The sequence below is a fragment of the Sturnira hondurensis genome, unplaced genomic scaffold, assembly GCF_014824575.4.
Source record: "Sturnira hondurensis isolate 20B ecotype Veracruz unplaced genomic scaffold, ASM1482457v3 Scaffold0021795, whole genome shotgun sequence".
NCBI lineage: Eukaryota > Metazoa > Chordata > Mammalia > Chiroptera > Phyllostomidae > Sturnira > Sturnira hondurensis.
Genome location: NW_028094426.1, coordinates 8,759,045 through 8,774,619, shown reverse-complemented (window position 1 = coordinate 8,774,619; position 15,575 = coordinate 8,759,045). Strand labels below are relative to the sequence as shown.

Sequence of the window (15,575 nt, the reverse complement as noted above, 5' to 3'; positions counted from 1 at the left end):
ACAAAGGCAACTTGGATCTTTTGGGCATCTTCTCTTGTTCCAGGCTCAATATAAAAGTAGTCATACATTTTCTACAGCAAATAGATTAGGGAAGCACCCATAAGTGTGGTACATATTGTCCATAGCTAGCAAAACATCCTACTCTATTTCTCTGGGATCAAGTATGTTTAAAATGCTCATTCTTTTAGGAACTTTATTTATCCACCCTGGATACTGGGTTATGTTACATTGTGTTAGTCTTTCCAATTCTTCACCCCCTTCTATAGGCTTGTCCATTGCCAGTGACTTTGTAGTTTTTGCAAATACAGAGTATATTACTAATGGAAGAGCTTATTTCCTTTATTCTCCCAGAAGTGTTCATCTTGCAGAAACTCTTCAACTAAAATTTTTGTATGCAAGTCCCCACCACAGAATTTGTTTTTGGGGGGAGTCAGTCTAAGATGGTTGGTGTAGAGAATGGATCAAAGAAGAAAACTGTAAAATGAGGTTTTGAAGCTGGAGCACCAGAGATAGGTAAAGTACGTGCTGTAGCGGTGATATTGCTGAATGTTTCACTAGTGGTATACTAGTATGAAATAGGGCACGTGGACTCACTGGTAGGTATGATATGCCAGGATTTTGAGGTTGGAGGGAGGGTTACCAATTGCAAGGGCCAATAAGGCGTTAAAAACAAGGAAGGGTGAGGATGATTGATTAGTCATCAAAGGAGAAGTTAGAGCCCTTCTTTAGCAGCACGGAAAAGGGCTCAACTTCTGCAGCCAGAGAAAAAAAAATGAGAGCAACAAGCCCAAGAATTGACAGTGCCATTAGAGTTCCAGAGAAGGTTAAACTCTCAGTTGTAAAAAGTCCACTAACTGGTAGAAAAGAGTGGGAACCTATAAACTGGTAATGAAACATCTGAGTCAATGCATTCACACAACTTGACTCTCTAGATCCCCTTAACCACTTCATGCTTTAGATATGTCACAGAACTAGAATAAATATTCTAGAAATTTACATGAAGCCACAAATGGCCCCTAAAAGCCTCAGCAATCTTGAAAAAGAAGAACAAAGTTGGAGGACTTACATTATCTATATCAAACTATACTGCAAGGCCATAGTAATCAAAACAGCATGGTACTGGCATAAAAACACAAATAAATATATGGAACAGTATAGAGAGCTAAGAAAAAACTCATACCCTTATAGTCAGTTAATATTTGACAAAAGAGGCAAAAACATAAAGGGGGTATAAACAGTCTATTCAATAAATTGTGTTGAGAAAACTGGACATGCAGAAAAAACCTAGATACATGCAAAAAAAGTAGACCACCTTCTGTGTCATATATAATATTAAACTCAGAATAAGTTAAATACTTAAATATTATAGTCAAATCATATAAGTTTTAGTAGAAAACACAAGCAGTAAAACCTCAGACATTTCCCATAGCAATATTTCTTCTGAAATATCTTCTTAGGCAAGGGAAACAAATGGGATTATATCAAACTAAGATGTTTTTGCACAGCAAAAGGAACCATCAGCAAAGTGAAAAGACAATCTACTGAATGGGAGAACATATCCACCAATTATACATCTGATAAGGGGATAATGCCCAAAATTTATTAAGAACTTACAAAACTCAACACTAAAACAAACAATCCAATTAAAAAGTGGGCAAAGGACCTCAGTAGACAATTCTCCAAAGAGGACATGCAGAAGGCCTATATACATATATGCTCAAAGGCACTAATCATCAGAAATTTGCGAATTAAAACCACAATGAGACATCACCTCATATCTTTAAGAGTGTCTATCATCAATAAAACAACAAATGACAAATGCTGGTGAGGATGTGGAGAAAAATGAACCCTCAGGCCCTGTTGGTAGGAATGCAGATTGATGCAGCCACTAGGAAAGCAGTATAAAGTGTCCTCAAAAAATTAAAAATGGAACTGCATTATAACCCAGAAATTCCAGTTCTGGGAGTGTATCCAAAGAAACTTGAAACACTGACTCCTAAGTTATATGCACCACTGCATTCATTGCAAAGCTATTTACAACAACGAAGATTTGAAAGCAGCCAAAGTCCCCATCAGTACACAAATGAATAAAAAAGAAATCTCACTCCGATAGAATACTACTGAAATATGAAAAAAGAAAGAAGTCTTACATTTTGCAACATCATGAATCGACCTAGAAAGTATTGGGCTAAGTGAAAAAAGCCAGTTAGATAAAGACAAATACTAAATGATTTCACTTATATGTGGAAACTAGTAAACAAAATAAACCAACAAACGAAATAGAAACAGACTCATAGAGACAGAGAACAGGGGAGGTGTTCTGGGTGGGTAAGGTGAAAGAATTAAGTAAAAAAAAAGTCTCATCAACACAGTAAACACTATAGTGATCACCAGAGAAAGGGCTGTGAGGGCAGGTAGAAAGGGGTGAAGGGGAGGATAAACAGTGATGGGAGGAGATTTGACTTTGGATGGTGCACACACAAGGCAATATGCAGATGATGTTCTATGGATTTGTACACTGGGAACTTTTATAATTTTCTTAACCAGTGTAACCCCAATAAATTCAGTGAAAATATATATTTTTAATAAAAAGTGGCTCACTACTTTATGTTACAGGCCAATGTTTGCTTCTCAACACCCCTTGTGTGAGGTCGATACAGAGGCCTCTGCTTTGCTTTGTAAGGAAACAAGCCCTACTCCCGTCAGGGTCTACCCTCAGCTGTCTTAATTACACATTAGACATTTAATACATATTATCACATTCAACACACACTGAATTCTTGTGTGTGGGAGAGCAGGGATGATTACTTAAGAGGCAGAGAGATGAAGACACAATCCCAGAAGTCAAGAAAGTTACAAAATGAGCAGAGAGTTGACACGTGTACACAAAATTGAAAAAAATACAATTAAAAAATGCAAAATGCAGGGCACTTAAAAAAGAAAATAAATATATTAAATAGTAATAGCCATAGTTGTGTTAATAATAGCACTACTAGTGATAACCACCATTATGTTATCTACTGTTACGTGTCAGGCACTTTGCTGATCACTATTTTCAAGTCCAGAGTCTGCAAAGTTTCTCATAAACTTATGTAATTGCAAATATTTTAACATTTTCTTCATATAAATTATAATATACTCGTGAAGATAAAATTTTACAAGCTATTCTTAGACATAGATTACTAATCACACCTGTTCACTGATGGAGGGGCACTGCCATTTGGCAAATGGGCAAAAAACAACCTTGACTGTTTGAGGAAGGATTTTCCAAGTATACACTTAGGCATTGTTATTTGCCTATTTTACAAATAAAAAAATCTAAAGTCTAGAGAATTTGTGACTTTCTCACTTTTAAGTTTCAGAGTTGCCATATAAACATGAGTCTGTCTGAAATCAGAGCAAAAATTGTCTACTTTGAAAACTAATAAAAACAGGCCCTGGCTGGTGTAGCTCAGTGGATTGAGCACAGGTCTGCGAACCAGAGGATCGCGGTTCGATTCCCAGTCAGGGCACATGCCTGGGTTGCAGGCCGGTTCCCTGCAGGCAAACTCCCAGCAGGGGACACACAAAAGGCAACCATACATTGATGTTTCTCTCCCTCTCCCCTTCCCCTCTAAAGGTAAATAAATAAATTTAAAAAAGAAAACTAATAAAAACATTTATGTGTAGTATGATATCATGAATGGGGGAAATATGAACAAAGTTTTAGACAAGAGAAAATAGTATGGGGAGTGCTTACATACCATAAAATGCCTTCACTTGGTTTGACTGAAGTGGGAAAGTGGTAGAGAGTGACACTGAGGAGCTTTGTAAAAAGTTACTTTTTAAACTGAATTTAATAAGCCTTAGGGAAACACTAAAAGATTTTGAAGTAGAATATTGACCAAACAGAACTGTGTGTGTGTGTGTGTGTGTGTGTGTGTGTGTGTGTGTGTGTGGCAACAGCTGTATATAGAATAGATTAGTGAAAGAAAGCGGTAGAGGCGATATGATCAATAATAAATACCGTGGTGGAGCAGAGCCGTATTCCTTTCTGACATGAAACTAAGAAAATCTATTTTGGTTCTGGGAATAAGTAGATCAGGAATGCCTGACACCTCTGAGATATAAAAACATGTTGCCATGATATCTGTGTTGATTTTGTAGTCTGACTTTACTCAAGCCACATTGAAATAATTTTTTTTTGGTTTGATCTAAGGCTTAAGTTTACAAGGTTTTATTAATTGAACTGCTAGTGAAATTATTCTAAAATTTTCTCTTCCAAGTCTCAAATTCTTAAATATGTAAGAAATCAGGTCCATGGTAACTACATCCTTATCTTTCATGATTTTAAAAATACAGTTCAATTATTGCTTCCCTCTTTTCTCATTCTTTCTTTTTCCACACTGAATCTTGCTTATTTTCATTACTATTTCTTTTACTATTCTTACTTTTCATTAATCAGAACTTCAGGATTCTTAATTCTGGTTGTATTTATCTTTTAATTTTATCAATGAGAAAAGTAAAATGCCATATAAAAACACACAGATGTATTTTATCTTATAGATATCATTATTATAGATAACAGTTCTATATATTATTATAGATAACATTCTTAGTTTGGATGCCTCTTTCTGGGTTACATAAATATAAATCTATCATGTTTTTATCAATTGATAGTTATTTAATGCCTATTGTATTATCAACTGCATTAGAATACAAAGGTAAATAAGAAAAAACTTTAAGGCAGAGTATTATGTAGAGAAGGAAATAGACACATACACAAGTTATTGTAATACATCATAAATGTCATAATGAGGAATTAAGAAAATGCTGAGGGAATACAGAAGTGGGAACACCAAACTCTCCCAGGAGATGCCAGCAAAGACTTCACAAAGGAGATAGTCTCATCCTAAAATACTAAGGTAAATTTATGAAGTGGAAACAGGGTAGGATACACTTGGGAAGAACAGGATGTGAAATGCGTAAAGGTCCTGGGACAAGAAGGTTATGGAGAATTTTGGAAACGGCAGCATGTTCAGTGGGAACACAGCAGGAAAAGTGTCGACTGGATTGTCCCAAGGAAAGTCTGGAGCAGAAGATATGGCTGGTCCTATCGTTGGCCTTAGACTTAATCCTAACCTGAATAGAAATTTGAAAAGTAGAGTAACATGATTCTATTTTTTAAAGGCAGATAACTCTGGAATCCACTTGGAAACTTAATTAAATATAAAAGATTAAACATATATCAATTAAGAGACCTTTGGAACAGACTAGGTAAAAAATCATGGGGGTCTTAAGGGAGTCATTTAAAATGAGGGAGGGATGTAAAAAAGAAGAAACGCCTTGACAGAACTTTATCATTTCTTGGCCATGGAGGAGACAAGGGAGTGCATTTTCCAGGCTGCTTCTGGCGTTTTTCCATGGAGGACACAAAAACACTGGCTGAGAGCCAGTGTATTTATTCACTATGAAGGGGAAAATGTAAAGGTGATATGGGGAGGAAAAAGTGAATTTTAGTGGAATGCATGCTGACAAAGTTTGTACGATGGTGATACACATGAAGTAGCCAGAAATACATCTCTAAGTCGGGGCAAGAGAGAGAATTTAGAGCTATCGGTGTCGTGACTGAAGAGGGAAACTGGTTGAGAGTCCTGATGGAAAGCAATATTTATCACTAGCTTATATTATTTTCATAGTTAGTGCTAAACTTATGATTCAGATGCTTCCTAAATACCTTCACAGCTTTATTCAAAATTACCAATTAGCAGTAACATTAGAAGATCATTTTAAAAGCTTAAATAAACGATTTCAATGGGTTTTCTTCAATCACAGACAATCTTCCTCAAAAGTTCCTGGCACTAGACAGGGTTTCCCTCACAGAGCTGTCATGGCCTCTCTTGTGAAGTTTCCTGCTTATGCGTTTAGTTGTAATATCCTTATTCGCTCAGTTTCCACTTTCAACAAGTTTCCTACTATCACTTTGAAACCTCTAGCTCATAATTTGCAATGTTCTCTGAAATTTTTTTGTGCATGCTTTATAGAGAAGGTATATCTTTTAATGTGATTTTTTTAGTAGCAGTTATATATACCCTACACTAATCCACACCCATGGTATGATTCTTCTTAGACCAAAGATATACACAATACATTTGTCTTGAATTAAGGGTTCTGAACATGACACTGAATAAACAACGTAACGGGCCCAAATGGGAATTGTAAACACCACTATGCATTTATGAGTGTCTTCCTCCCAACCATTGAGTTTACACATGTCAGTTGAGTCAGTGATGTACTAATTAAGAACTACCAACTCAGGGCTGAATTCAGACTCTAGCACCTGCTACCTACATGATTTGTGGAAAATACTCATTCAGTCTCTCTCAGCAGGAATACTACATGCAAGTGTGGATATTCCTTGAGACATCCATGTATGGGGACATTTTATTTAGAAGTGATTTAGTTTAGTTGTTTAGAAGTAAATCAATTAACTTTGAAACCTACTTGACTTTTCTTATCAATTTCTAGTTTAATTCATCTTTGTGCTTGTTTTATAGTCCTTCATACTGTGAGTTTTAGTAAATGTCTCATGTGTACCTGAAAAGAATAGGCGCTCTGTTACTTTTAGGTTCAAGGTTTTACATTTGTCTCTTACATTTAATACTACATTTCAAAGTGTCTATTATGTTTTATGGAGGTGAAAGTCACATAACATACAATTAACCATTTTTAAGTGTACAATTCAGTTGCATTTAGTGCATTCACAAGTTGTACACCTATCATCTCTATTTTGAAAACTTTTTCAGTACTCTAGAAGGACACTCTGTACCTGTAATTAGTCACTTCTCACTCACAACTTCACCCAACTCCTGATAAATACTAATCTTTCTGTCTTCATATATTTGCCTATTCTAGCTCTGTCATATAAATAGAAACAAACAAAGTGTGACCTTTTATGTCTAGCTTCTTTTATTTGGCATAATGTTTTCAAGGTTTATTCAGGTGTGATCATCAACATTTTATTTTTTATAACTGAATAATATTTCATCTGCATATGCACTACAAGTTCTTTATTCATTCATCCATTGATGGGTGCCTTAATTATTTCTTCCTTCTGGCTGACATGAAGAATGCTGCTCAAAGTATACATGGATTGTGTTGAACAAATATGAAAAGAGAAATTGTGAAAAGGACCAAAACAGAAATTCTGGAGATGAAAAGTACAATAGAAGAAAAATTCACTGTGGGTGTTCAGTGGTAGATTCGAACAGGCAGAAGATCAAATCAGTGAGTGTAAAGACAGGGCAATTGAATTTATTTGGGCTGAGGAGCAGAAAGAAAAAGAATAAAGAAAAATAAACAGAGCCTGAGGGACTCATGGGACATCATCAAGTGTGCTAACATACACATCATGAAAGTTACAGAAGAAAAAAGATAGAAACAGATCAGAAAAAATATTTGATAATGACCAAAATTTTCCAAATTTTATGAAAGCTATGAATATACTCATCCAAGAAATTCGATGAATTCTAAGAAGGATAAACTCAAGGAGAACACACTGCAACTTGGTTTAGTGAATTGTTGAAAGACAAAGAAAATCATGGAAGCAACAAGAGAGAAGCAACTCATATCATATAAGGCATCATCAATAAAATTAATAAGTAATGTTTAAATTCACAAACATGGAAGTCAGAAGTCAGTGGGATGATATATTAAAGTCCAGGAAGAAAACAAAAACTGTCAACCAATAATTCTGTATCTGTAAGACTATCCTTCAAGAATAAGGAACAATTAAGACATTTCCTGATAAAACTGAAAGAGTTTGCTCCTAGTAGACCTGCCTGATGAGAAATGCTAAAGGCCATCCATCAGACTGAAATAAAAGGACAGTAGGCAGTAGCTCTGATCCATATGAAAAAACATAGATATTGGTAAAAGAAATTATATATGTAAATAGAAAAGTCGGTGTTGTTGTACTTTGGTTTGTAACTGCTTGTTCTTCTGTACAATTAAAAAGTTAAATGCATAAAACAATAATTATAAATTTATTTTAATAGGCAAAATACATATAAAAATATAACATGACTACAATAATATAGAGAGAGGGTTTTAGATATAAGAGTTGAGGGTTTATATCCTGTCATAACCAAGTTTGTAATACAAAAATTGTTACAAGCTTAACATGTTAATTTTTATATGCAAAAAAATAACTATAAAATATACAGAAAGTGAAAGAAGACCAAAGTGGTAAACTACATAATAAAATGAGGAAGTGAGGAACAAAAACATTAAATACACAGAAAGCAAATAGCTGAAAGGAAGTTACTCCTTAGCAATTATTTTAAATGTAGACAGAGTAAACTCTTCAGTTAAAAGTGAAAGATTGGCAGAATACGTTTTTGAGAACATGACATTTCCCTTACCATAATATTCTCATGATCCATCTATGTTGTCATATATGAAAAAACATTATTTTTATGGCCAAGTAGCATTAACTGAATGTGTGAGAGAAACATTGATTAGTTGCCTCTCACATGCCCCCCAGTAGGGGGACCTAGACTGCAACCCAGGCGTGTGCCCTGAGGGAGTCAAACCAGTGACATTTCGGTTTGTAGCATGACACCCACTGAGCTCCATGAGTCAGGGCCAATCGCTACCTTTTAACTGGGATATTCAGGCTTGTATATTTAATGTAATAATTGAGATGATTGGCTTAAATATATCCTATTGTTGTTTTCTACTTTTTACGTTATTTTTGCTCTGTTTTTCTTTGATACGATTAATTTGTAATATAGTGGTTTATTTCCTCTATTGCAATTTTAGATAGACTTCTTTGTTTTCTTTTAAATTTTCAATTCATTATCTAGGAATTACAATACATATTCTTATCCAATTTACATTGAATTCACATTTTAACACTCTATGTTCAAGAACTTTAAAACACTGTAATTCTAATTACTTCCCTCTTTCCTTCCCTTCGTTAGTCTTGCTACATATTTTACTTCTGCATATGTTTGTTGTGAGTTTTCTTTAGGAATTTGTGTTAGACTATTACCAATTCTCTTTATGCACCTTTTGATATGATTCTATAGATTTTCTACTTTAATTAAAATTATATTTTAGATAATAAACCAACTCTGCCTTACTGGATTCAAGAGAGTCATAGTGTCTTACATTTCAAGGTGGGCAAAAGTATGTTTACAGTGACTGTGTGGAATATACTGTATGGAATACAGTGAGTATAATAAATAATACATAATGCAAGAATAAACTCCTATTTTGCATACTCACAACTGTAAACATATTTTGCCTTACCCTGGATAGTTGACTTCTATTTGGTATTATTTTGCTAAATAGTTTTGCATCTGTGCTTATAAGAGATATTATTAGGCACTTTTCTTCTTTCCTGATGTGGATGTTTTTGTCCTGTTTTGGTGTCGATATAATACTGTCCTCCTCAAGTGTTTTGGCATATGTTTGTCCTCTGTTTTTCTGAAAAAGTGTCTGTATGACTGGTAAGTATGCTTCCTTAAGTGTTTGATAAAATTCACCATTAAGTTATCTAGACCTAAACTCTTTCTCAATAAAATATATTTAAATTTTTTCCTTTTTAAAACTTTACCTAAATCTATTAAATTTTAAAAATATTTTGGTGTCAGTCAGTAATGCCTTTCTAGGAGTATTACATCTATCTTGTTAAACTTGTTGGTATAAAGTTGTTCATAATATTACCTGAAATTATTTTTATTACTGTTGGATCTATTGTAAAGTCTTATCTTCCCCACCCCTGGCATTGATAACCTGTGTGTTTTCTTTTTTATCTTGATGATTCTAGTTAAAAATTTACAAATTTTGTTATTTCAGACACAACTTTGAGTTCCACTGTGTCTTTTCTTTTTTGTTGTATTTCCCATTTCATTAATTATTGTTCTGATTTCTATTATTTCTTTCCTTCTATTTCCTTATTTCTTTTCTAGTCTCTTAGGTTGAAAGATTAAGTAATTATTTTGAGGTTTTTTTTCTAGAATATAGCTAAGGCCATAATTTTCTCTGAACATCGCTTTTTTATTTCCACAAATTTTTATTTGTTGTGCTTTTATTTTCAACAAATTCAAGGTATTTTAAAATTTATCTTGTCACTTCTCATTGGAACAAGGAATTATTCAAAGTTCTTTTGTTTAATATTTGTTCTGTTTAATTTTTAAGTATTTTTAAACGTTTTAATTGAATTTATTGGGTGAAATTGATTAATAAAATTATATGCATTTCAGATGTACAATTCTATAATACATCATATGTATACTGTATTGCGTGTTCACCACCTAAAGTCAATATTTTAATACTTATATACAGATACCTGTTACCTTAAGTTAGTTGTTCTGATGCAAGTATTAGACTTTTGTTGCTGTTGTTGAGATTTTATGCTAATGAACAAGAGTGACGTATGGTCAGTGGCTGTGACAGACACGAAGTGAGTAGCACTGAGGAAATTAAAGTTGGTGGTGAGCTGGGTGTCAGACCCACACTGATTGAGTCAGATCTGCACTTATTGATATACAATTATAAACTTAAAACATCATTGGGAAAAAAATCACAAAAAGTTAACCTCTGGAAAGATTATGGCAACGGTGAAGAGGGAACTTTTATTGCTTTACAATAATGATTTTAGTAGTGATATAAGTAATTCCTAAATTTTTTCATTAGAAAATTAAAAAGAATTGTTAGATTTAAAAATTATGTTACAGCTGTATAATAGAATCCCTTCTTGACATTAAGGTAGCTTGGAAAAAATTACTTAATTATATAAAAATAATACCCATGATATATTAGGTAAAAATATTAAACAGTACATGAAGAAAATAATTGAGAATGTAGTAGATATTTAAGGATTATAAATACAGTTTTCTTGAATTATGTTCTGCTCATATTTGACTATGTAAATGAGGTAATTGAAAAGTATGATGAGAAAGAAGATAATAGATAACACATAAGGGAAAATGCATAATTTACATGAGACCAAAGGCATAGTTATCATAAATAAAATATATTTCAAAGAAATAATTCTATGTAAAAAACCTTGTGGGAAAAGACCTTGTTTTGAACCCTGACAAATATGTTGAGTCTTCCCACTGTTATTTTGAAATTAAACCTTTTCGAGTTCCCATTTCTTACTTATTACTAAAAATACCTTTTTAATAGGATTTTATTAAGATGAGTAACAAGAATAAATTCAGGAAACTTTGAGAAAATAGAAGTGATAAGAATTCAATAATAAAGGAGAATGTTTAAATAACTTTGCTGGTAGAAAATGAAGAAAATTTGCTTAGACAACTCTTGTCTTTCTATTTTAATTTCTTTATTCTGGTAATTGATTAGTTGCTCACACTACTCCTGCTCTCTAAAAACTCAAAGACGAATCCCAGGATCCAAAGCTGAGCCTCCATATTTACAAAGGTAATGAGTCTGTCCACCAGGAGAAGTCAAGTGCTCTTACTGTTTGTTATTGCCAACCTCAAACCTAACCTGAAGGGACACCTTTCTTGGGGGATAACAGTTCATTTGTCTTCATGCTAACTCTATCAAGGAATTTTCCTGTGCAGAGAACAGCTAGTTTCACTAAGCTCTGTATGTGCAGTGTTTTTTATGTAGTGTGCTGACAGCCAGTAACCGAACCTAATCCGTCAAACTCATTTCACCTAAGACCTTGAGTATAACTCCAATTCTGATCCTTCAGGTAAAGGTGTCACTGGAGTACTTAGTTCCTGACCTTTTGTTTTTGAACACATAGTACTTTGAGGTTTGGGTAGGGAAATGTATACTTCTCTTTGTACTGAAAAATATAATCATTATTTGTGGGTGTTTCATTTTAAAATATTATGTTTGCCCTATACTTTTATTGTAATAGGTGCAATATTTCTCAGGAAGCCTTTGACAGAGTTACTCCTTTGCAATCGGTAAGGTTACAGTTTAGTAAACAGTATATACTTTATTAAAAATTTTCAAGGTTAAACCTTTTGGAAGTATTGCATTATCTTGGTATGATTAAAAAATCAAGTATTTAAATTTTGTCTAAACTTTAGAAATTAACTGTAAGAATTTAGATGTAGAGTGTTGATCTATAAAAAAAGTTCAATTTTTCTAATTATGCCATGCATTTTTAAAACATTTTTGTATTCAACATGTGGTTAATACTTGCTCAATATTATTTCTGCCAACCATTCAAATATCTATTAATTGAGAAAGCACTAAAATAAGCATATGAGAACTATTTCTGCACCACAAGTTTGTTGAGGGATGTGACGGTTTCTGGGGAACAGGGACCATTTACAAATCTAGAAGGTCTTCAGTAATATTTGTCCCATAGACAGGTGCTATGAAACAACAAAAGGAATGCATAAAAAATATTAAAACCTAAGGTTTACATATCAGTGAGTTAGTTGAGGTATTTCTGTTTGTAATGATCCTATTCAGAATGGTAAGATGCCTACTATACTCATATAACTGATTGTTATTTCATGTGGGGGTGTTAATAATAACTTAGGAAGCTTAAGACGTTGGTCAATGTGTGTCTTTTTAAAAAAATAGTTATCATATTACAGCAGAATCTTATATTAGTTTGACTTTTAACACTCAACACCACGTGATAGAACAACTTTGACATTCAAAATTAGTCTCTACTATTGCTTTAAAACAAATGAGAACAGTAAACATCCCCAGATTCAGACAAGTTTTAGAAGTTGTTTTTTTTTTAAAAGACATGACATGATTATAATAAGTATAAGCCATGTCACATAATGATGTCTACTTACATTTACTGGATTTTTTATTTTTTGGATCTTTAAGAGAAACAAAATATTTTATTTAAAGTTTATGGAAGAAGATAGTATTTGTGTTTCTTGATGATACATCAGTCTCTCAAAAGCATGAATTTTATGTCCTTGCCAAAACTTTACCAAAATGATTATGAGAACAGAAGTAACTTTCAGATGGTGATACTGACCATTGTCATAACTCTCCAACAAATTACATTATAGTTATTACTTTAGTCATCAACTTTTGGCTAGAATTTATTGTAATATCTTTAACATTAGTTGAAAATAAGTGATTGCCGGAAATCAAGTTTAAATTATGAACATGCAAGTTCTTATCATGTGGTTATATCCCAAGTTAACATCTCATTTAAAATAAACATAAATATAATGAAAGTATATATACATTTTCTCCAATATGTGGGTTCATTTGAAAAATAGTAGGGATCTAAATAAACATCCACTCTCTAATAAGACAACTTAAGTGAATGCAAAAGTTTTTGAGCATAATCAGCTTGATAAGTAAAATGAAAATCTCTTATTGTGTTAAATGACTCAGAAAATGTCCCCTAAATTAGAGGCTCAGTACAATTTTCCTTACCTTAAATAATGTTTTAATGCCACCTCCATAATGATTGTGCTCTCACATCGTCCCGACAACTCCCTCTTATTTTGCTGACCTCTGCATCACCAGGGAATAAAAACACCTGCCTCCCTAAATAAATAAACTCTGCTTAGGCTTCTTGATGGCCCCTCAGGGGAATTAAAAATAAATAATTCAATCATTAATTAGTTATTCTTATCGTGATAAATATCATAACTATCTTTATTATGATTAAATATCAGTTTAAATGATCTTATACAGAGAAATAAAATATTTTACGGAACAAATTGTATATTTCGCCTTCATGTTCAATACAACTTCAGAGTTCCTTATTTATATATAAATCTGTACTTTTACATTCTTCCTCAAAATACTAGTTTCCTAATCATCATGTCTCAGATTTTTTTTCCCATTGTAGTTTTGCCTGGTTAGGTAGTCTTAACTTTTGGTCCTGATCAGGCTTATTTATAAATTGAATACAGAATCTTCTGAATGGGGTGTTTAACCTTTTGGCATCTCTGGGCCACACTGGAAGAAATGAATGTGTTGTCTTGGGCCACACATTTGATACACAAACATTAATGAAAACTGATAAGCAAAAAAAAAAAAGCTTTAAGTAAATTTATTATTGGCATTGGGCCGCACTCATAGCCATCCTGAGCTGCAGATTGAACACCACTGTCAAAGAATCTAAAATATTTCGAAGGCAGTGAGGAAAGACTTCATTGGCCTCAATATCTTGCCCTCCATTAGCTATGTTCCTCATGATTCTCATTCATGAACTCCTTTCTGTGGGTCAGAGCCACCTTTCCCTGAGAATGACTTATCATCAAGCACATATCTGTAATGCCAATAAACATGTGTCCAAAGCCATTTTTTGCAACGAACACAGAATCAGGGTAAACCGAGAAGAAAGAATATAGTTCCCATTCAAATTCATGTAATTCATATTAAAATATTTTAAAAAACATGAAGTAATATTGTATCTGAGGTACTGAATTGAAAAGTCATTTTTTCCTAAGAAGAAAGTACCAGTCAAACCTTGGCTCTCAAACATCTCCCATCTTGAACAACTTGGTTCTCGATCAAGTTGTTTATTGAAAAAATGTCTTGGTTGTTGAACAAAACTTCGGTTCTCATCCCAACAACCTTTTTATGCTGATATTTGTATGATCAGTCACGTGTCTTTCAGGCAACAGATGAAGGAGAGAATGTACAAGTATGAATATGATTTGGTTCAAACAAACCACTTCTCAAACAGCCTTTCAGAACAAATTAAGTTCAAGAACTCAGATTTCACTGGAAACAAATTAAATAAGTAAATGTGTGAAGGTACAGCAGGCTTTGTATTCTCTCCTCAGGGTGAAGGCCTTCCTCTTGTAGGTAATAGAGTAACATTAAAGCAGCATAATGACAAGGTTAGATTCATAGTTCAAGTCCCTCATTTTAATAACAATTCAGAGGAGCATTACAGCACGGTGAGTCTGGAGCCTGGTAGGTGCTGGTTAGGAGGCTATGGCAATAGTCTGACATTGAAGAGGGCAGTGGCAAAATATAAGGAGAAGACAACAGATGTGAGGGGTGAAAAGCCAGCCATGCTTTCTTTCCACCATTAATATGTAGTGTAGATTGATATTTTTTTAAATTAGAGCAGCACAGGACAAGAAGAAGGGAAACAGTGTGCATGTAATGGATGAGTAGTGAAGATTAAATGAGTTAATATACATAGGGCTATAAATTGCCTTATTATTATTATTATTAATTATCATCACCATCATCATCATCGAGCAACAAAAAGTGAAAATATGAATGAGTTACTGACCTCAACAGACAAGCATCAGTGGAGAGCTTCACTCATGGCCTGGACCCTTACGACAGGGATTTGCTAGGGGGACACGTGTTCAAGAGAAAGCATGTAAGGGAAGGAGACTTCGTTTTGGACAAATGGAAACTGGTAAGACAAAAAACCAGTGCAGGAAGGGATCACAGCAGAAGTACGGTGCGCTCCAAGTATTCAGGTAGGAATAAAAAAAGGAGGTGGTTAGAGGAACCACAGCTGATGCCTGTCCCCTAACTTGTGGCAGGATGCCTCAGAACCCCTGGAAATGTGTCATTGCATTCTGTCTTCTCCTGCCATGATCTGAATGTACACAGAGCATATTCAAGAGCATATGGCTAGAAAT

At 33.8% G+C, this 15,575-nt stretch overlaps 1 protein-coding gene across 2 annotated transcripts in view; it reads right to left on the bottom strand.

The window, feature by feature from the left end:
• LMO3 (LIM domain only 3) overlaps positions 1–15,278 on the bottom strand; it is a 222,481-nt gene extending 207,203 nt beyond the window's left edge. For both annotated transcript variants that reach the window (XM_037033847.1, XM_037033848.1), the window contains exon 1: positions 15,215–15,278. The gene's annotated coding sequence lies outside the window, so the exon portion shown is untranslated. The remainder of the gene's footprint in view (positions 1–15,214) is intronic.
• Positions 15,279–15,575: the final 297 nt, after the last annotated feature.